Source organism: Aphelocoma coerulescens, chromosome 1 (assembly GCF_041296385.1).
Source record: "Aphelocoma coerulescens isolate FSJ_1873_10779 chromosome 1, UR_Acoe_1.0, whole genome shotgun sequence".
NCBI classification, from domain to species: domain Eukaryota; kingdom Metazoa; phylum Chordata; class Aves; order Passeriformes; family Corvidae; genus Aphelocoma; species Aphelocoma coerulescens.
In genome coordinates, this window is record NC_091013.1 from 114,645,505 (window position 1) to 114,668,102 (window position 22,598).

Here is a 22,598-nt window from a genome sequence, read left to right on the forward strand (position 1 = left end):
GATGTATGCAGGAGGATTCTTTCTCAAAATAGGAATAGACCAAAAATTAAATCACCCATATAAATGGAGGAGTGAATTCCACATAAAAGCAGAATTAGTATGCTGATGGAAAGCAAACAGGGAAAAAAAGAAAAAGAAAACAACCATATCCTTTATTTAACAATGGTTTTTCATTACAGTTTTCAAAAGTGTGGTCTCTTCTAGCCCCAGATTTTGGTTTGAAAACTGTGATGAAACTCCCCAGGTGTGGGAGTTACAATATAGACTATCAAGGAAAACAATATATAGATAGATACAAATCAAAACAGAGGAAGATGATCTATTTAATCATTTACATAGGGCTTATAGTACCTTATGGTTTCTCCCAAATATCACTCACTGTAATATCAGATTCATTTTCTCCATAGAATAGTACTTTTAGAGGCAATCATCTACCAATTAGTATTAATTAAGATCATAAAAGATGAAGTATCATATAGGAAGCAACTCTCTAGGGTGAGAAACACTAAAGCTTAATGGGTTGAATCCTGTCTAAGCACTCAAGCCCACCCTGCTATCAGTATCCACACAGGCAGTCTCTTGCATCCTGCAGGTGCACCCAAACTGGTTCTTTTCCTCCTTCCCAGGAGTTTAGAAAAGGAACCTGAAACACTGATTTCAGACATGCCACTGCAAGAATCTGGGTCATGTTTCACAATGGATCTCCTGCTTCCAAGTGTTGCTGATTATTTTCAACTTCAAGATTGAAAAATGTGTTCATGCTAGGGAATCTGTGGGAAGTTGTGAGCTAGGTACATCTATTGATAGGTCCTTTAGCTCAGAAATGTTCCTTCCCCTTCCAGCAGACACATCCTGGAGACCAGGATGGTCCCTGCAGGCTGCAAGTGTGTCCTTAGTGCTCTTGTCACCAGAGGGAAAGAAAAATAGGAGGAAACTGGAAAATGAAACTGGAAAATCTACGGATGAAAACCGATGATAACAATAGGGAAGGAGATTAGACAGGATCTTTGGTAGGGGAATTTGAGCCACCAGCAGCCCTGGAAATAACATCCAGTAAGCAACAAAGAGCTGACAACAAATGTCACAGCCCTGAGCCAGGGCAGCCAAACCCCTCGAAGTGAGAGGTGACAGAGGGTGTTGATGTCCTCAGTGCCCCAGCAGGGAGTCCAACCCTTCTGTGCATAGCGAGGCAGCTCAGGGACAGGAGAGCAAGGGTCAGGAGAAAGAACAGTTCTCATATATACATATAATGGAGGAATGGGGTGAGAAGATGGATCGGTTTATTTGTAGAAGATTCTAGTGTCAAACCCACTGATTTGGAAGAAGAACATCAGCCAGCAGGTTGGACTGCATGCTGTGTGGAAAGCAATGAGGAAGATGAAAGGGAAAAATAACAAAAAGAAGCAGCACCTAATGGAATCAATTTCTGAAAATGAGCCTAAAGAGTTAGAGATGCATGCCCCCGCCATGTAGAGGTCTAAATGTGTGTAGGAGGAGAGTGGGGGTGGGAGTTCATGCAGACAAAATCTGACATCAAATATTGACTCTGTCTATTGTCTAACGCTGCTGAAACCCCATCCCTAAAGAAAGCATGCTTTTACAGAGATATTCTTCTAACAATTTCTTCACTTCAAACACTTAATAAAAGAAATTCAGGAAGAAACTTTTTAAAATCGTGATGGAAGTAAACACTTACACCATTAAAAGGTGACTGTTAAAGCAGGTATGACTTGAATTTATTTTCATTTTCTAAATCCAAGAAACAGTGCAAAATCAGAATATAAAATGCTAGAGAGAAAGAGCTCATTGCTAGGAGGTCATTTAAACAAGGAGCTTCTTAAGAGATGTAAAGCCACTTCAGTGTTATGTAATCCCAGTCACTCAGCAGGGTGTCAGAGACCTATTCTATTAACAGATATCCCTCCAGACTATACCAACACCTGAAACACTGAAAAACACTTATTTATGCTTTTGTATTTTATAGTGATCACAAAGAAAAGCCTCCCCTGGTTTCTAGGTGTTAGGCAACAAATTCCACCCAGTTCTGGGAGGTGATCTCTCCCTCAGATGCTGTCGTGAGCCCACAGAGCAGAGTCAGAAATGTGGGGCCTTATTTGCAGCCATGTAATTCTATCGCTTACTGAGGAGAAAGCAACACATGCAATGGAGATCAAAAACGCTTCACAGTGGACACCCAGATCCCTAGAGACAAGCTAACAGCAGAATAAATGCTCTGAGTCATGAACTAGCCAAAAGGACAACTACTGAAATGAGGAAAAGCTGAAGTCTGACAGAGTTTGGGTTTTCGGCATTACCAAAAAGGTTAAACAGTCAAAAGAAATCTTGTTAAACACCTGTTCCTTGTATTTCCTGCTGTTGCACCCAAATGTTATTTAAAATCTGTTCTTTCATTAATTAGTTTTCAGGTTACAGTATCATGGCGCCCTCACAGTCAGTATCCTGCTTCTCCTTTTATTCAACCCAGAAGCAGCTCTGCTTTTACTGAGAGCTGGAGACTCTCAGTGTTTCAGTCCTTCACTCATATGCAAATATATACACAGATATAGATACATCTAATACCCTGTTATGCATTTTCTTCATGATCTACAGTAGCTGATACTTTTTAATTTACTATTCCTGTGCTTGTGAATGATGAGGACCAATATCCAGAAATTTTAAGACACACGATATAAAAAAATATACTTAAAATGCTCAGAACAAAAGCATCCTCTAAAGAAAAAAAATTAGCTGTGTCCTGCCTTCTGCTAACAAGCAGGAGAAAAAGAGGTGAAGAAGCTGCACTGATCTCTGGATGCTGAAGTTGGCCATGTCACTTAATCAGGCATTGAATCATTTACTGTGAACATGAAGGAAAGCTGTAGCGTTCCGTTTTTCCCTCAATTTTTGAGCAGGCATGGGTTAAGTCAGAAGACAAGGAGGAGGACAGAGATGAAGAAAGAAATCTTAGGAAATTGCCTTTGGCTTTTGTCTCTTTCCTCACGCTTTCTCCCTCTCCTTTCCTTCTTCCACTCACATTTGTTCTCCTCACTCTGAGCAGCCTCCCTTGAACCTCTGCTCCTGCTGTCAGCATCCAGTATTCACCTTGCTTGTACCTACCCTCCTCCCAATCTTTCTGGCACATCTGGAGCCACCTGCTCTATTTTATCATCAATCCTTCCCTTAATCTGCCAAGCAAACCTGTTAGGAGGGAAAAATAAACATAATTATTGAATTCTCATTGCCAAGCTCCTTAACTGTAATCTTTGCCTGAAATGCAACTTTCACCAGAGTTCAGCAATGTCTTCCTCTTTCAAAAGCATCCATATGCTGGTGTGTTTTGTCAGCAGAAGTCCTAAAGGTCCTGCACCAACCAGCAATAAATCTTACTCTTCAGACCAGCATCAGCTATAGGCATTCACTATTTGGGCATTACAAATTATATGTTCATCTTCCAAGTCTGTCAGTGCTGGACCCCCACATATTCTGTTTGGCTGCTCCAGCAGTGCAGAGTCTCAATGTGCAGGGAGTCACTCTCCTCCCTCCTATTTCCCATAAAACAGCCAGAGCAGCAAATGTGACTCTCCCCACCCTGCCTTCCTCCCTGCTCTACAACTACCGTTCCTTCTGACTCCCTCTCCCAAATCTTGGCCAGACCAGGCCCTCATCCTTGAGATCAAAGATTTCAGCTGTGTCTCCACCACTGACACACCTTGAGCATGTTCTGCCTCAACTTTTACTGTTCCCAGTACTAAACCAGGTATTAGTGACTGCAGAGACCTTTCCCACAGCAGAAATCCTCTCTCTTCAACTAGCCACGTGGGTCCTGTGGTAATCAGGAGTAAATCTAATCCCTTAGGCTCTTTGAGCACAAATCATGATCCCAGTACCAGCATCAACCACATCCATGCAGACCATGGCTATTTATGAGCCGTTTGCCCCATACCTGGTACTGCTCATCCAAACTTTTCTTCTGTGGAATTCTCCATGCCCTGAAGGTTATGGTTAAGCTGCGGGCTAGCAAAATCCCCCTCTCCTGTCCAACACTGTTCCATTGCTGCCTAAAAAACAAAAAGGAAAAACCCCTTGCAACAGTGCTAAAGTGGTAAGATAAAAAGCAGTCTTTTAATGGAAGCTTTCAGGTGCACAAATACGGCTATGTGTGATAAAGGATTTCTACTATTTTTATAAGGTTAATCAGTTAGTATATCTAGCAGGTACATCCAATAGGAGATCAGTTGTCCCAGTAACCCACCCTTGGGTCAGCCCCTTGGAGATGGTCCAGGGGCTTCTTTGCCCTATTTCTTGTTATTGTCTCTTAAGTTCTGGTGGAAAACAAGACGTCCTTGCTAGAAATCTTTTCTTAAGAATAAGACTAAACAATTTCAAGAATACATTAGAAAGGGCTACCTTATTATTCTAAAATGTGTGAAAGGGCAGGAAAACTACTAGAAACCATACACCTATACATTAAAAATCTACAAAGCTACAAATACATGAAAAAGCTAAAAATCTTTAGACATCACCACTGTGGAATTGCTGTGCCCTCTTTCCTTTGTCTCTTGCCCTGGCAAAGTAGCTTGAGAACAAGCCCAGTAGGGCAGAAAACAACCTTGGCTCACATCACTCCTTCCCAAGTAAAGAGCAGCCATGGGTGCATTTTTCCAAGCCTACTTCACGTTCCAGTCCCCACAAGCAGACCAGAGATGCAGATGACAGCAGTTGCTAGGAGCAGTCTCGGGGCAGTCACAGTCTTCACAGGAGGCACCCTGGGGCCAGTTCCAGCCCTCCTTTGCATCACACGAAGTGAGATACAACAACGGTGACTATCAGCTTGCACATCTCTGTAAACACCCAGCCAGGTGTTCGAGTCTTGACAGGTGCCACACTGGCTACGAGAGGCTTCAAACAACAGGGTCTGTCTAAAAACCCTGGGATCTCTTCTGTTTCAATCTCCTTGCTTAGTGCATTTGATATTTTAAGATTATTTTCCTCCTGGCTAGCCGAGCTTGCCGCTCTGCCTTAACTCTCCAGTCAGGATAATGAGACATTTGGTTAGACCTCACCACTTCTGGCTGATGTTGTGCCTTGCTTCAACATTGGAAACTATTTTAAGAGGTGGGAGAAGGGTTTTAAGGAAAGGGAAGCATTACTCATGATTGACAAGTCAGCAGTTCTGTCTTCAGAAGCCAAGGGGGAGGATATGAGCCTGAGGTTGAGGACAGGAAAATAATGAGATGAAACACTTATCTGCCTTTTCATTATACACCCAGTTTTCTTAGAGATGTTTTTTCTCTGAGGGAATCTGAATATGAAACTCTGAGATGTTCTGCACATTGCCTCCTTACCTCACAACTTTTATCTGAAATTTTGCAGCATCAAGTCTTGGCTTCAAGTTCTTGAACTGTCTATAAACAATAGTGGAAAATTTATGGTGGAGCGAGCACAATAGAATCCTCATAAAAATATAAAAGAAAAATTATTATTACTCCTCCAAAAAATGCTCTGTGGGCACTTCCATATTTTCAGTATAAAATTGATTATCTAACTTCTGCACGGACACTGTGTACTTAAAATCAATAGCGTTTTTCCATTTTAAAATGTTCAGATTTTGAAGACTGATCTTTCTTCTACCTGTACATTCCTGTCATTTGCAGTGTAAAGGGATGCTGAGGACAATGAAAAATTTGTTTTCTGTGTGCTGGAAAGGAGTGAAAGGTCCTGTTTCAAGTATATTTAATTACAGTAGCTTTGCCTACCTTTATCCCCTCCACTGCTCACCTCATTTCAGCCTCTTGTCTTTCTCTGACCTCTCCTTGCTTACTCTCTGTCCTTGCCCCTGGCAGGGGGTCTGGAACTAGAGGATCTTTAAGATCTCCTCCATCCTAAGCCATTCTAGGATTCTACTGGATGTCTTATTCATTAGTAGGATATGGCAGAAAATGTCATGACATTGGTACTTGTCTGCTTTGAGGAACATCTACCACTTCTTGACAGATTGTGTGGATTTTTTCCATTAAGAAAGGAACAGATTTACTCACTTCTTTAAAAAAGCACTTTCACCCATTGTTGCTCCTTATACCTTCTTCAAGACAGGTACTTAAATACTAAGAACTTTTAGGTCCTAAAAGTTTCTAACAAGCTGAAAGCACTTCTGCAGGTCTTGTAGTCAGATGAGTACCTCCCCCTCTCTCTCTCCCCTTATTGTTAGATGCTCGGTTTCTTAGAAGTGTTATGCATGGTGAATTGATGAGCTGTATCTTGAAAATTCCCAACTTTTCTGTAATATACATCTTCTCCAGAGAACTGGCAAGCCTAAAAAGTTCAGCTGCAAATATGTCAGCCTGAACCAAAGAGGCGCAGATTGAAGGCAGTGACTCACTAGCTCACGATGGAGCGGCTCTGTGCACTCAGCTTTTTCCCACATTAAACAGTTCTGGGAGAAAAAGTTGTGGGGCTGGAGGCTATTTTGGGGTTTTTGCTTATGTGTAGACTTCTGTAGACTCCACACTAGCCTCTGGTTTTGTACAAAATGAAGTAAACCTAGTAAACCTTTTTCACAAAAAAAGGATATTTGATAAACTCCTTAGTCTACCATTCATTTCTTCTTGGAACTTGCCAAGATAGGCTCAAGTGTGCACAGATACGCCCACCCACTGCCCGAAGGAAAAAAGAAAATTTCTGTAGAGAGACTGATCTGATGTACTTGTACATTTATTTAAGCCTGGAGAAACTGGATGAGGTGGAAGTGACCATCCTTAACATTGGAAACTTATCTGGTTTCTGATCCATAGTGAAGGAGAGCACTAGCAAATTTCAAATCTTTCCACAGAGAATGGACAACAGATAGTGCAGCTATCTCAGCAACTGGAGCAAACGAAAAATAAAGTGATTTCACTCACAGCAAAAGTCAAACCATTAAGACCTTGCAGCCTGTAGTTGGAGAGGGGTGAATGAATGTTTTTGTCTGAGAATAAATAATAGCAGCAATGGTCTGTGACTTACACTGGAATACAGTAATTACCATGCTGGATCATATTGGTACCTCACCTTTAATCAAAAGCAGGCAGAAGGCTCAGCTGGCCACCCTGGGCTGGAAAAGGACAAGGAAGGGAAGAGCATTTTCTACATTTGGTACTAGAAACTGAACTGTGTGGTTTTGGAGCCCTAACACATCATTTTAGAACTAAGCCCTACTGTGAAGTGTGGGCACTTTTAATGGATAAAAAGATACAGTTTAGTTCACAATTTGGTAAAAGACTTTGGAGAGCTTGTCCCTGAAAATGTTTTAGAAAAATCTAGACATCTCTACCTAAATTTGTGGTCTCTTTATTTGATACATTTTTTCCCCTCAATGTAAAAGAAAGCTGGCTATTTCTCCCTCCAGTGTCTTTTAAAGAGAAATGCAATTACTTTTGTGCAACTTTCAGGTACAAAGCCCAAATAAAGAGTGCACAGTATTTTCAAAGTTCCCTTTATTTCTGTGGCATTAAAAATTGATTTCTTCATAAAAGAAGTCCTACTTTTTCCTCATTTAATTACAAACCTCTCTACAGTGTTCTCAAATACATCAACAGAAAACACTGTTCGTGCAGAAAGTTTGAAGTGATTTATAACCGCATATAAAAATGATGTGCTTGAGATGTAATCTCAGCCAGACTGCCAATGAATTTTCCTAAACTGATCCAGCTTTTGGGTATGGCTTAAAGATTGGAGTGCTGAAACAAAATGTAATTTAGCAGAATGGAAAGCAATTCTTTGACTGCATATCACTATTAAACACACCTGTTTGTAAAGGTACGTCTGATAGTGGCACCCTTTGGAGCTGCTCTCATCAGGGCCTCATAAACACCAGCCAGTTTTGAAAATACTGAGTAAAAGTTGAGATTCTTAAATTGACTTCAATTGAAAGCGATAGTGAAGGATAAAATAAACATAGCCCCATTTATGTTAAGTCAACAGGACTTCTCTGGAAGGAAAACATAATCAGTACCTTTAGTGGGCTCCAGCTGTATCCATCACTATTTCTGTGTTCCAATCACTATTTCTGTGTTCCACTCCAGAACTCTTCCCAAAAAACTCTTCCAGCAGCAGCACCTGCATCAGGCAGAAAGGAGCTAAATAGTCTCAACATGTTTCTGTAAGCCAGCATGGTGTCCAGGACCCCAAACTCTGAGAGTAAAGATGAACCAACACCAAAGTTGTCTGCCCCCCAACGGGTTGCCAAGCCACTGATAAAGCTTATGGCAAGATTTCCTTTCATTTTCCAAGAACTTTGTCTCTTTTAAGTCTTGAATCACCCATAGCTAAACATTAAAAGAGGGTGACTGCTTCAGGAAAGTTTGAGCTGTATGATAACTTTGCTAAAAGAATGTTTCTGAAGTGCTGCCTGCTCTAGAAACATGACCTTTTCATATGTAAGACATTGCTCTGTGAGAGAGGCAGCACACAGTCTGTTACACCAGCCCAGAGAAAACATATACATTTTTTAATCCCAAACTTACTCCTCTGCCTGTTAATCCCTGTTTTTTCCTCACAAGAAGTGCTCTGATTGAGTGATTAAATTACAAGAAAAGTAATCCGTTTTAGCAACACAGCTTTCACAGGGAGATATTGGTGTACATCATAAACTTAGATGACCAAGAACCAGCAGGTTACATCAACAAGTCTATTAATACAGCTAAAAATGTTATTTGCCTTTAATTCTGAGAAGACTGAGGGATTTCATTATTTCCTTAACTAAGTCACAGACTGTACTCCAAATGACTTTGGAAAAGATACTTTTATCCCTAAAATGCGAGCCCAAAATTTGTCATGGGAGAGACAGACACAGATGTGGAACTGTGGTTACAACTTCATTGGCAGAGAAGGAGGTATTTTTACTGCATATTTCTTTATTAATTCAAATAAACATACTTTCTCCTTGAAAATGAAGTTCAGGCTATATTTTCAGTCTTAATCCAGACTTTTCAGTTTCCTGATCTGTCAAGGTTTGACAGACAAGTCCCGAAAATTGTGACAAAACTCTGAGGTTTCCATTAGATGTCTGAAGATAATTCAATTCACTCTGGCTCAGCTTTACCACTTTTTGGAACTTTTTAGTCACTTTTGACCTTATTTCAAGGCCTGAAGAATGTAGAATTGTTTTTTAAAGCAGGCAAAGGGGCATTTGCATTAAATTCTTTCCTCTACCTGTGTGACTCACTGAGGAATGATCCACAACAGAAAAGTGTAAAGCAATTCTGACTACTTGGCCTTGCTAATTGTGTCTTATCTCATCAGACTTCAACCTTTCAAACAAGGCTGGGGCTAGTGTAAAGTGTCCTTCCAAGTAGTTCACAGCCCTAGATGGGAACTTTCAGGTTCTTTATGATGTAACATTCATTTTCACAAGGAAAAAGTTCTCTCAGTCAGGGTTAATCAATGCCTGGGAGCCTAAATGGTTATAAATATTGTATCTATTACTTTGATTTATGTTTCATAATTGATTCATGCTGAAGAGAAAGAGAGGGGAATGCACGCTGACATAATTTTATTGTAATTCTACTTAAGTTATGTCATTCCTTACCCTTATTAGTCAAACTGGTACCGGTTTGACATTAAGAAATGGGAATGTGCACAGAGGGTGAAGACTCACTTATGTCACCACTGCTACTTCCACACTCCCTGGAAGCACTTGTGTGGTGTATGTGAGGATACAGAGACAGTACCCAGTTTACAGTTTAATAGAAACAACAAAAAATTTGTTGAGGGGAAAGAAAGAATTCCACAAGTGTAATCTGGCGCTTTTCTTTTGGAGTTTAGAAGTGATTCCTCTTTGCAACTTCACCTTCCCCTGTGCTTTATGAGCCAACTAACTTTATGTATTCCTCATGGCAGAAATGGCTCTTTAGGAACAATGTACAATAAAGAAATCAATCTTTCATCCTGTTCAACAACCAACAATTTTCCCTTGCCATGAGGACAGATGTAGGAGGTAGACTAACATCCTGGAGCAGCAGAGGTAGGCACAAAGCATCCACAGTCTGAATCAAGACAGGACAAGCAATCTCATCTTCTTGCTTCTCCTGCCCAGCCCAGCTTTAAATCCTCACCTGCAATTAGTGATGACATGTTTCTAATCCTCTTCATACAAGCCATCAGAGGATTGTAACTTCATATGGGAAATGTCAGGGGGAGAAAAACACAGAACAAAAATCCTTCCTTCTTAGAAAAGTATTCAATACTGAAGAAGGAAGAACTAAAAAGGAAATACAGACTGACTGCAAGGGAAGTTTGTTTAAAACTAAATAACTCCAGAAAAACAATTAGGCTTTTGCCCAGCTTATTCCTGTTCCTTTGTGGGATTGAGATCTTGTTTGAGGGTGCAGTTTATGCCTGAAAAATTTCATACTGAAGTAGTTGCATTTGTGAGTAGGTATTATCCTCTTTAGGTAATAAAAGAATGATAACAATCAGACTTGTTTCTAGAATTGAACAGTAGCTTAAAAATTGTCAACAAGAATTACTCACAAAACCAACCATCCTACATATTTAACTCTTCATTTTGCTGCCACTTTCTAGATCACAAAGGTTTCTTTTAATTTCATGGCAATGAACACTGGAAAGGAATAATTTATTTATACACAGATGAAGTCACATAATGCTTCATCCTCAGCAATGTTTGTCGTGTTCAGATAAATGTTGTTATTAATATTGTTAGCATTATCATCATCACCATCATTCCTATACAGAGGAAATATATTTTGAACAGATTTCTCTTTTTTTCACTTGTGGCACGGAGTTTTTGACATTTGAGCATCAGCTCCTTCTTCTCATTTTATGCATTTGCCCTCTGGCCATTGTCAACCCCTGCAGCCCAAATAATGAATTCCTCTTTATTGCACTGTCAGTGTGCTGTCACTGTTGCAGACTTCTCCTCTGGAAGGCTGTTTTGTAAGTTATTTCTGAGAAGATATACCACATACGTGTTTGGGATTTATAGGACTGCACTGATCCATCATTTTCTGGAACATCCAGTGCAGCCACTGTAAATTTAAAGAAACAGAGAATTCCTATCCAGCTATGGATGTCAAGCCATTCCAGGGAGTACTATCTGCTTCTAACTCCTTGCAACTTTTGTACAGGAAACACAAACTCAGCTCATGATCACAGAGAGATTTCTGTTTGCCTTTGCAGTAAGACTCTAATTTTCTTTATGCCACCTTCACTTCCTGCTGGCTTTTGAGAAGACAAAAATTTGTGTGTGATCTTGAACTTAGGTCTTCTGCGTGATAGGAAATGATGCTGCCAGCTGAGCTTTTAAAACAGCTGTTAGATTCATGGAAAGCTGTTTTTCTCCCATAATTATCCTAGCACAAGGTACCATTTTAAAAAGTCTTATTTAGCATCCTCCACACAGTAAGAAAGTCACTTTTCATCTTTTCATGGAATTACTGCAGATGCTATTTTTAACCACAAAAAAAGCTTGCCTTCCACATGTTTCACAAGATTTTTCCCATTGTGTTTCACAAGACCAAAGCCCTCATAATATCAATGCTTTTGCTAGGAAAGGAGGGCTGGAATTGATAGCTCTGATTTTCGGTTACTGGCATACTTCAACCTGACATAATAAATATTCAGACTTCAAGCACGAGTACCCTGAGGCTTGAGAAGCAATGGAACAATAAATGTGCTTCAGAGATGGAAGCAGGTCTAGAATTACTTCTGCTGGACTACCTTCCGAGAGGAAGTTGCTGCCACACAGAAACTGAGATTACTGGGATTTTGAGCAGATGTGAAATCATTTTATATTGGGTAAAAAGAGATTTGGTGTATTAAATCCTCATATGTACCAAACAACTCTGCTAATCTGTTAAAAGCTTGGCTTCTCTTTATTAAAAAAAACAGAGGGTTCATAGGACTTGGGCTAATTCCCCAATTTTTTCACCTATGTGAGGATGTTCTACCATAACAAAAATTACTCTAATTGTAAATTACCTATCAATAGTTCAAAAAGTCCTTATTTCTGCAGTTTTTTAATGTCTTCGTCTCTTTTCTCAGCTTACAGGAATCACTACTCTAAATCCAGCCTCAGTCGCTCATTGAACATTACCTGTTTTTTCAGATGATCTTAGAAAGTTAAAAGAAAGCATAATTCAGTATGAACATTGCTTACCAGCTATGTAGGATTCATCTTGGAGGTGTTTATTCAGTTTCTGTGCTGATCCCCTTGGTCCAGGGTACTTACATTTTAATTAAGCTGAAAGTGATAAAGTAATGACAATGAAATTATAATGATAATGATAAATGATGAGGTAAAACAGCTCCATCCATACAGCTGTATCATCAACAAGGACTCCCACATCCTTCTCATCCAGACAAGGTCTTCGCAAGAGCTTGTAGGCAGCTTGCACAGGAGTGCCTGGCAGCACTCCAAACCATATAATAAGGAGCAAATAGTGATCTAAGCACCCAGGGGCCTCCAGATCCCCTTCAGAGGTCACCCTCCCCATTCAGAGAAGAATGAAGTCATTGGATGGCAGTGCCAACAATGAAATTATCTACTGTATAAGCGCACACATCTCAGAAGTATTACTTTTTTTTGCATTAGAGGACCAGGAGAGAAAAAGGGAATGCAACTAGGGATGGCCTGAATGCAAAGGGCTGGGTGCTTGCAAACACATTTGAGAAGATGAAAATGTGAAGATGCAGAAGCTGAAAGGGAGGAGAATGGGAAAAGGATAGACTGCAGGGGTAAGGCATGTATGAAAAGGACCTGGAGTTTGTGAAGAAACAGAGACTTCTTACTTGTTTAGAAAAGCCAGATAAAATCTCTGTGGTGCGTAGGTGCTGCATAGATGTTCTGACACCTATAATTTCTTACCTGGGAATGGAAGTGCAAGAACTCAAATAGGAACTAAAGCCATCTTCCCCTCCATCCACCCAATCCTTCCAAGTATTTTAAGATCACCCTAAAATTATCCCGGCTCTTGTGCACTCCTGCAGTCTCCTTCTGAAGGAGTGTGTTAAAAGAAAAGGATGGAGGCAATGGTTACACCAACAACTTCCAAACAAAACCAGACAAAAGGGCCACTCTGCCTCTACCTTGATCAGTTACTGATGGTCTCTGGTGGATGCTTAACGAGATACAGGAAAGTAGATCATTGTGTCCTGAGTGCTGCATATTCCCACAGTAGGTCATGCTGGCCCCTCTGCCTTCTGTCCTTTCTGGCCTTGCCTAGAGAGAGAGAAATCTGAATTACAAAGGAGAGCAAGGAAAAACAGAGCCCAGGCACTCATTTTACTTTTTAAACTCTATTATTACTGCCAATAAGTTACATTTTGAAGGTTAATGTTCTGTATTGAGCAGGAGACCTTATTTTTGAAAAATGTCTTAACATCTACCAGTGGTGTGGGTACAAAAGTATAAGAGCTTTTACTTTTCCAAGTTTTTTCAACACATGCAGCACTGATATTGTAACTCATGATTTGCTGGGTGCTCTCACCCTTTCTTTAGCAATTATGGGGCCAGGACTTCCCAAAGTTGCACGGACAACCTCAAGAAGCCACATCTCCTACTACCCTAGCCCAGCCCACAGAATCATAGAATTGGTAAGGTTGGAAAAGACCTCCAAGATCATCACGTCCTTTGACCAAACACCACCTTGTCAACTAATCCACAGCACTAAGTGCCACATCCAGTCATTTCTTGAATACCTCCAGGGATATTGGCCATAATGCCAACATAATGCCAACAAACAAACACTAACCACCCTCAAAACCTGCCCCAGAGCTCTCTGAGCTGTAGGAACTCATCTGATACCAAGTAGCAGCCAAATGTTAGTATAATTATATTCTGGATAAATTACCGTGTTATTTGATAATGTGTGAAAAAATTATTAGGTTTTATCCTTCTTCATCCAAGGAAATCAATGATAGTTCCTTCTTTCTTTTGTCACTTTGTCTTCTTTTTGTTCATTTTTCTCACTGACTGCTGTTCTCCTTTGAAACAAGAACTGCTTTTGTTATCTGATTTTCTACATTTTAAGCACATTAGCCATTTAAAGATTTTATATTTAAAATTAAATCAGCCTACTCTTGGTAGAATGATATATTTCTGCACTTCACAGTGCAGACTTTTCACAGTGCATATTCTTTTGCATTATGTTTCCTCTTTAGACACTGCTAACTGGAAAAAAAAGAGATATTAAAGTTGTGAGAATGCAAGAAACAATGTGTGGCAGTTCAAACATCACATACACTGGCATGTTTATCTCTTTAGCTTAATAACAGCAGGTAAATACTGCAAAATGCCAGGTGCCCTGGGCTCCTGCTGCAGTCAGTGGGAGTCCACAATTAGCACCTGACAGATGTACTCAGGTGCTAAAAGCATGAGACACTAAAACTGCTGGCTTGGCTAAACAGCACAGGCTTCCTTCCCCCTTTCCTTTAACTGGTCATTTATCTTCAGGGAAGTACAAGTCAACTCCTTGAGTTCCTCAAGTGGAGTCGATTTCTGGAGTGTCCAATCCTGCAAGGCCCTTGCTGGTCATTAGCTCCTTACAAAGTATTTCTGTCATCACCAGCTATGCTCTTCTGTGAACTCTGGTTGGGGGTGGGGGGGAGTGGTTCCTGGGACTGCCTCTAAGCTTTTAAACAATCATTCCCAGTTATTTGAAGAGATCCTGAAAATTACAGTTTAAACCTTTCTGAAAAATCTTCTCCCTCCTCTGAAGTAGACATCATTCATTGTCGTTTACAGAGCCTATATTATGGTTTTTTGCTTTCTTGCAGGTTTTTGGCAGTATCCGGTGTTGCTAAGGGCAATTTAATTCCTGCTACCAGTCCTATTCCCAGAGGCAACTTTTCCAAGGTGATCCCTAACACAGGAGATGGTGAGTTGCTTTTTACCCTCACACACAAAGACTCTGCACATGTGTTTGTGATGTACCTGCTTCAGAGATCAAATTCATTGATTTGGGTCTGCCAGAGGGATTCTGCAAAGCAGGTGGAATACAGAGTTTTGCTGACCTCTGCCAGACCGACCTTTCCTTAAAGTAGTACAGGAGGAGAGAAAAGTCTGCACTGCAAAAAGCCTCAATTGAGAGAAGGGAAATGCAGCCAGGTGAGGGTTAACCTGTGGGGTTATTGCAGGCTTAACAGGGTAATCTGAGCACACTCAGTGCAGTGGAAAGCTGAAGATCAGCCAGGGAAAAAATGTCAAAGAGGACAATCAGTTTGAGAAAAGGAGAGCAGTGGCTGAAAGAAGGAGAACTGAATAAATGAAGAATGTCCAGCCCAGCCTGAGAAATTCAGGCACTGCAGAAGAAGCTTAGTCTGCAGTCCTAGATCTGAGCGACCTTCTCTACAGCCTTGGACATTTAAACACTCAACATCTACTTTAACTGAGGGGAAAAAAACAATGGTGCCAATATAATGCTTCATTGCACAGATATATTTTAAAGACTTAACCTTTGCAATTCATTTTGAAGATGAAAAGCCCAGCAGTACACAACATTTGTGAGAAGACTTTTCTCAATTTTTGTATTAGCCTGTGGCCATTTTATGCCACCATATGCTTGATTTTATTTCTGGTTTTGCCTTGTGTGGTTTTACAAAGTGACTTTTTCCATAGCCTAATTGTAGATTTTTAACAACAAAGATGAAAACCCAAAATCCTTGTTTCCTGTAGTCATTCAAATACAACAGCTTAATGATAACATTTCAGAAAGCACAATTGGTTTGAATACAAAAATGTTTAAAAGCAGAAGGGTAAAACTCCCTGCAACAGTATCAGGAGAAAAAATTGTCATTTAATCTTGAGACATGTGAATAATAAAGCAAAAAGAAACAAAGTAAATCTTCACCAATTATTTACATGCCTGAGCAAATAAACATGAAATATGATTGCTCATAAGTGTACCTGAAAATTCCACATGTTGAGACAGACCAGAGTCATGTGCCACCATTTGACATTCAGAGTCTTTCTGAGGTATTTAATCTCATTGCTTTTTTTGCTAGAGAAAGAAAAAGACCTTTAAGGCTGATGTTTTCCCATGTTCAGCGCTCCTTACCCTCATCTATATCTACACAAGTTCTGACCCCAACCATCTCAGGATTGTGTCCCCGCTCTGAAAGATACAGCAAATTGCACTTTAAGTGTCTTACAGCAAAGAGGCAAAGACAAGGTTGCTGCACTTGCAATAATAGAACAAATAAAAATGTTACTGGTTAGCTGTAAAATGGACTAAAGTCACTCAGTTGGTTCATGACAATGTTAATAAAACATACAAATTTTAGTGAAAAAGAGGTCAGAATAGGGGCTAGTTTCAGCCTTTACAAGCCTTTGCTGCTGCCATGATGAATATATACAGAAAGACAAAGTTCCCAGATTTGTACGGTTTCAAACTTCTAAGTTGGACTTTACTTGGGCCAGGAATTCCTCCAAATGGCATCTGTAAACAGAGAAGATGAAGACTTTCTTACTGTATCTGGAAAGTTCAGCAGATTTGGATGTTGTGAATGCTTGGGTTGAAAGCTTCTCTTTCCTTTTATCATTTTTAAAACCTATTTTCTCTCTTCTAGTTACTGTTTTGTATGTAATAAGAGAGAGATTTTGGCTGTTCCTTAATTCTACTATAATTCTACTGTGTGACAGTACTAGAATTCTACTTAATTCTACTGTGGTGACATTGGAGAGAGAAATTACCTGGTAAGAGAAAATGAAAGTGAAGTATAAACAGGGCTTCTGGTTTTGGTTCTGATGGAAATGGTTTTCCTGGCTGCATGCTGGTTTCCAAAAGACAATGACAGACTGGCAGCTTGAAGAAAACAGGTCTTGACAGCACATGTTAGTGAGCCAAACACTTTCTAACACCTTGTGTCACACAAAGCACTTTCATACCATCTGTGCTCCGGCAGCGAAGGGTGGTTCTGTCCCAGGCAGAACCTTTTGTCTTTGCACAGTCACGGGAAGCAGAGAGCAGGTTTATAACACCTGCCTGAGGCTGGATGTGTGCAGGGTGTCAGCTCCTCCTGTACACCCTCTGTGTGTCCCTGGCTGCCCACAGCCTGTCAGGAGCAGCGGCACAGCTCAGCAGACAGGCAGAGGGGAGTCAGATGGGTACCAGTTTTCTTGTTTAATGCTGCCTTGACTGGCTGAAGAAAAGAAACAAAGATGGGAGGGGGAGCAAGAGGGAATGCAATTCAAAGGCAAGCACAAGCCTCATTAGCACTCACTATGCAAGTTCCTTATACTCTGGGGAAGGTAAAAATATTTTTCAGCACCTTTTCAAATATTTCTTTTTAAAAAAAAGACTTTATAAGGACAACACATTTCTAATCTAAATATAGGTAGTACAATCTGCAACTTAAATAGAGACCAGGAGGGTAATTAGAAAGCATAATATCTTGATTACATTAAATTGACTTCTTTGAGCAGCTTTGGTGTTTGTCATTATTAAGTTTTTTGTTTCTCAGTATTGGAAGAGAAATCATTAAAACTAACACTTGCACAAGTAGCATGAAGGATTATCCCTGATACCACCACCAGGCACAGGTTTTGTGCTAGTAAAATCCCATATGCCTATGGCAATTTAAGAGTAACCAACGTTGCCAAAATTTTATGTGATTTTTCAGAATTAAAAACAAACAAAAAAAAAAAGGCAAGATCTCTGGAAAGAGAAAACAGCCCCTTGCATGCAGTAAGCCCTAAATGTAGTCTCTCCTTTCAGTATTGTCATCTTTGAGGCTCAATATTTTTCTCATTATCATCCCTGTTTCAGGGATTTTTTTCTCACTTTAATGAATTTCTGTTCTCAGGCACATAGCTATTTTCTTGGCTATCTTGCTTCATTATGCTGATGGAAGCAGCCTTTTAATTTAAGACATTATTATTAAAAGTAATGCATGAAAGGCTTATCTGAAAGATATACTGGGTTGGCAATAGATGCAAATCAAAATGCAACTGTCTAGGTACTCAATTATATGTTTTAATGGAAGATTTTGAGTAAAGCTTAGGCAGGAAGGAGAAAAGTACTTATCAGCATCTATCATTTAAATTACCAGCATATTGGTAGACTATTCCTATATTTCATATCCCTCAGTAAGGCTGAGACTGAAGCTGGGTCAGTGGACAGCAGTTGGCTTGTGAAGTCTCCATTCTTGGAATACACTGACAGTAGTATTCCAGAAGCACAAGACAGTCCTGCATTTTTTTTTTCTCCCATGCATTAAGTACTTGCATCTTCCAGCATCTGGTAGGCTACTTCATCTTTTCTAATCCATGTAAATATTTACCATCTATTTGCCTTTGAAGGGACTCCATACTTTTTTCCTTTGGTATCTTGGGAGATGCTCTCTGTGACTTAGGCTGAGGGTGCACCACAAGAATGCACGCTGAGCGACGCCTCCACTGGGGCACACATCAGACATTCAGCTGCCCCAACTATACTTGGGGTTACTTTTAGGTTTCAAATTTGCAGGGCTTTTCTTCTCAGTTCAGTACAACACGGGTGATTGAAGTTCACCTAAGAGTGGTTTGAGCATCCTGCAGGCTCATGCTGACCAAAAGCTCACATGGTACAAGTCCTTCCGGACCTGAGCAGAGAGTATGCCAGCAAGTTTAACCCCTGCAGTGCTCCACAGAACTCAACCTTAGCTCTTTGGAGCTGATATGTTCCTTACTGCTCAGCCCCCTGGCAGCCACCTCGATCCAAGACCTTTCCAAAGCAGCAGGTGCTGCAGGGATCTCTGTAATGCTGGGATTTGGGACCAAGCATCCTGAACAAGTACAAGGTCGGAGAATAATTTAGGCACACAGAGTCTTCTAAAAGATGAATGAGACTCTCTGTAACTTAGTCCTTCCTAAAGGGGAATATAATGCAGATTTTAAGAGGCAGCATACCAAGCTCACATATTGCTGTGCATGTAAGGAGAGCAAATATGCTCTGAAAGAAACCTCAAGGTCATGTAGTATTCTGCTTTCCTGTGGAAGCACCTCCTGCAGGACAGAGACATGAGCTTGTCATCTCACTCTGTAACTGATTCACATCTAATATACAAATTTATTGTATTTCTTTTTTGCTGCTGTCCATCTTTTTGTTTTATAGCAATCTGTCAGCTGAAAACTGGCTGGATGTTCATACAAAAAGTCACCATATAAATATTAATGTTTCCTTATTTATAGATGGCCCAACTAAAACAATTTCTGGAGTTTGCAGGCAGCAACAGTGCTGGTAGTCTTGCCTCAGCACTGAACTGGAGTTCATCACAGCTTTTTGGACCATCTGCTTTTATTTCTGATCTCTGTACCTGCCCTCTTTTAACACATGCACCGACCTGGACTTTTAATGGCAGCTTAACAAGACGTCATCATGGCAGACGAAATTTAGGATTTAAAATGGGAAGCTGAAATGAAGGGAAAGTTGGGATTTAAAATGGAAAACTGAAAAGAAGATAGGCCCTGCTTGCAGAAGGGTTTCATTTTGGCATAGTATTTGATCCCATTAATATAGAATAATAGCTTTAGCAGGGCTTTTTTGTTCAAATATTTAGGAATTTGCCTGACATTCACTCAAATCTTAGCAGTCTTAGCTACATGCAGAAGGACTGATAACTTAAAGATTTTTTTACTTTCATACAGTTAAATCAAAGAGTTTTATCAAAATTCTCACCTGCTAAATTTGACTTTGAGGTTATTTTAATTATACTGGGACCTTCTACCTTGTTAAAAAGTCACTGAGATGCCAAACTTCAATCAGAAATTCAGGACAATTGGTACAGACACTGAGGCAGAAGAAGAGGACCTATCAGAAGATTGCACTTAATGAGATTTCCACAAGACATCTGAAAAGCTGACCTTTGCCAAGTGCTTATTTTATCATGTATTGCCAGAAATATGTTACTTCTTTAGGTTATGTATCTGCAGTAGAGTCTATCAACTAAAATCATGCAGGCTGTAATTCTTCTGAAGCCAGTGCACTCTGGGGAGGACAATTTTAGCTACAAATGAATAGGGTCATTTACAGTTAAGATAAGAGAAAGCAAGTTACTGCTACTTCAGTAAAATACATACACTTGAAATAAGAGGAGGAGGAAATATTCAGACTTTGAAAATGTGTTTCTAAAAATGATGGTAACTACAATACATTTGATAAGTTAGTGTCCTGTTTTGAACACAGTGTTGTCATCACCTAAACATGTTTAGTTGAATTAAACTAAGCTCAGTCATTGCAGATAGGGTTGGTACAGCAAAGCTCAGTGGATTTACTTTTGAAAGGGTCAGCAGATGAATGCTCAAATTTGGGATTTTAGTCAGGACCTAAGATACAGTACTAAAGTCTTTTTTCTCTTGCACTTCAATGAGGGAAGAGACATCTTTTTCCCTTTCAAAAATGTGGGATTCTCAGGACACTAAATACCAGGACTATGCTATATTAGGATCAATTAAAATCTATTAGAATCTATTCCTGTTGACTATCACAACACCACCCACAAACTTCCCAGCAAAAAATTGCCAAATATCCCTTATTCCCAGTCAAAGCTTAAACGCTTAGTACCTGCAAATTAAGGTTAGAATTCAACTGACCAAAGATAGACATCTTGAACCAATCACTCCAAGTTTCTCTTTGCAGTAATAGATAAACTGATACTCATGAGGTGCAAGGCATCTGGTGTAAATAGATCAGCACAATCACACCCCAGTATTTGCTTCACTCCTTACCCATAAAGGGTGCCTAAAGTGTCAAACAGTACCTGTCTAGCACAGACTGCTTTTAGCTTAAGCAGACACATAAAAGGAGGTGAGAGGAATTCTACTAAAAAAAGCTGAAAAACTTAGAAAATGACGAAGCTTCATTTCCCTTTATATAAACAGGTGCATGAAACTTTCTCAATTAGCAGGAGTTGGTGACTTCAGGAAGAGCAGTAGTTTACCAGAAACATAGAGAAGAAAAAGGGGGAAAAAAGCTTTAATTCATAGGGTAGATTAAAATATGCAAAGCCCTTTTGAAATGTCCCCAGTGCAGGGGAACAGGTAGCGTGGTCTATTCAAGAAACACTGGCAATCTTTAGTGAGCAGCAAATTCCATGGGCTCCTCTGTGTGACAGCTGTTGTGTGCTTTAAGAGTCCTTGCTGCAGAGTTTTTGACAAGGTCTGTGCTGTTGTGAGCCTTGTCTCCCATGACAGCTAAGGGCTATAATCCATAAAAATCAAAGCTTGCATGTAAATGTTGTCCTGAAGGAGTGTGTTGGGTTTTATCTGAGCCTGTCGTTAGAAACTTTTCCCCTGGGGTCTTTCAGGTCCTTGGAAAGAAAGATCAATATTTCTGTAGAGAAAAATACAAGGCAGCCAATTGAAAATACTGCTTATTCTAAATACAGGATTTCTTGATGTGCCTCTAACCCAGAGCAGCTTCCAAAGATTAATCGGCTAACAAAGAGTTGTTTGACAAAGCAGGATCCTCTGGAATCAGCAGCTGACATGCTGGAGGTGACGGAGCACCTAAGAGACAGATGATAGCCTGGAAATGGAATGGAAATACAATGCATTGTGTTTTTCCTATGAGTAAACAAAACTTAGCACTGGCATTCTTTGCAGAATTCATTTCTCAAAAATCTATAAAGCCTGTACTAAGCCTGTACACATTGCAAGATTTTATTTGTCTGCTACTCAGATTTAATTGAGCTTCCACAAAGATGCCAAGGCCATGTGTCTCGCCAGCAAGGTCGTCCCATGTCAGATGTCAAGGTCATAAAAGACAGCTAGAATTTCTCAGCCAAGAAAAATATTCACAGGTATTTTACATTGGCAAGACAACTTAACTTTTCTCTCTCTGTCTCTGAAAAACACAGCTGCTGGAAAATAACATCTATTTCCTGGAAATATTTCTTCCTTCTTTTCCTACACTGTAAAGAAAATAACCTAAGGCAGCCAGAAATTTCAACCAGCTGGTTAAGGTTAGCTTAGAAAGTAGAGAACAGTAGAGAAACAGGGCTTTGGAGTGGAAGTTTTGAGGTAGTGTTCATCAGATCTCTGCCTATCCCAGCACCAAGCTGGAAATTTAGATTTAATCCTGTACTCATTCAGAGAGCTGTTATTTACTTGGCCAGACAAACAAAGGTCCAGTTCTCTCAGGTCTGTTTCGAGAAGAGTATTTCCTTTCCTTTGGAACAGGATTTGGTTTTAAATTATAAATAAGTATACTGCTAAGCTGGACAAAAACATACATCATGCCTTTAGCTGTATCTGAAAGAGTAGATAGCAAGATAACAAAAAAACAAGCAAAAAAAAACCCAAAAAGAAACCAACAGAAGATTGCCTGCTTAAATATGATTAAAATTAAGGCAAATTCCATAGGTAGGCAGTTTAGGCAGTTTACATTTTGTTATTGCAGCTTACAAAAAGACAACCCTAAAACACAAAAATGCTGTGTTTAACCAGGAGGAGACATTAAACCTGTATTTGAACTTCATATCTTCAGGTATCTTGGTCATCACCTCCATAAAATGATTTCTAAAGTTTAATAATTAGCAGTCATTGCACTGATCAATTATGTAAAATAAGGAAGCAGCTGAGAAACCTGCTGTAGATTCAGGCTGGTATTTAAAACAATAGAAAT

General features: G+C 39.9%; 1 protein-coding gene and 2 long non-coding RNA genes across 5 annotated transcripts in view; 1 reads left to right on the plus strand and 2 right to left on the minus strand.

Annotated features, from left to right (window-relative positions):
* The window catches only part of HTR1F (5-hydroxytryptamine receptor 1F), a 105,196-nt gene that overhangs the window by 34,202 nt on the left and 48,396 nt on the right, over positions 1–22,598 (plus strand). The window contains exon 2 of the mRNA XM_069025132.1: positions 14,773–14,873. The gene's annotated coding sequence lies outside the window, so the exon portion shown is untranslated. The remainder of the gene's footprint in view (positions 1–14,772; positions 14,874–22,598) is intronic.
* Positions 3,957–13,192, minus strand: LOC138119956 (uncharacterized). The gene is made up of 4 exons (XR_011155683.1): positions 13,084–13,192; positions 12,155–12,238; positions 7,991–8,094; positions 3,957–4,058 (listed from the first exon to the last, which is right to left on the minus strand). It is a non-coding gene; the product is annotated as an uncharacterized lncRNA (long non-coding RNA).
* The window catches only part of LOC138115339 (uncharacterized), a 65,902-nt gene continuing 59,573 nt past the window's right edge, over positions 16,270–22,598 (minus strand). For all 3 annotated transcript variants that reach the window (XR_011153262.1, XR_011153256.1, XR_011153268.1), the window contains 2 exons: positions 16,688–17,136; positions 16,270–16,433 (listed from right to left, as the gene is read on the minus strand). This is a non-coding gene — a long non-coding RNA (uncharacterized lncRNA). The remainder of the gene's footprint in view (positions 16,434–16,687; positions 17,137–22,598) is intronic.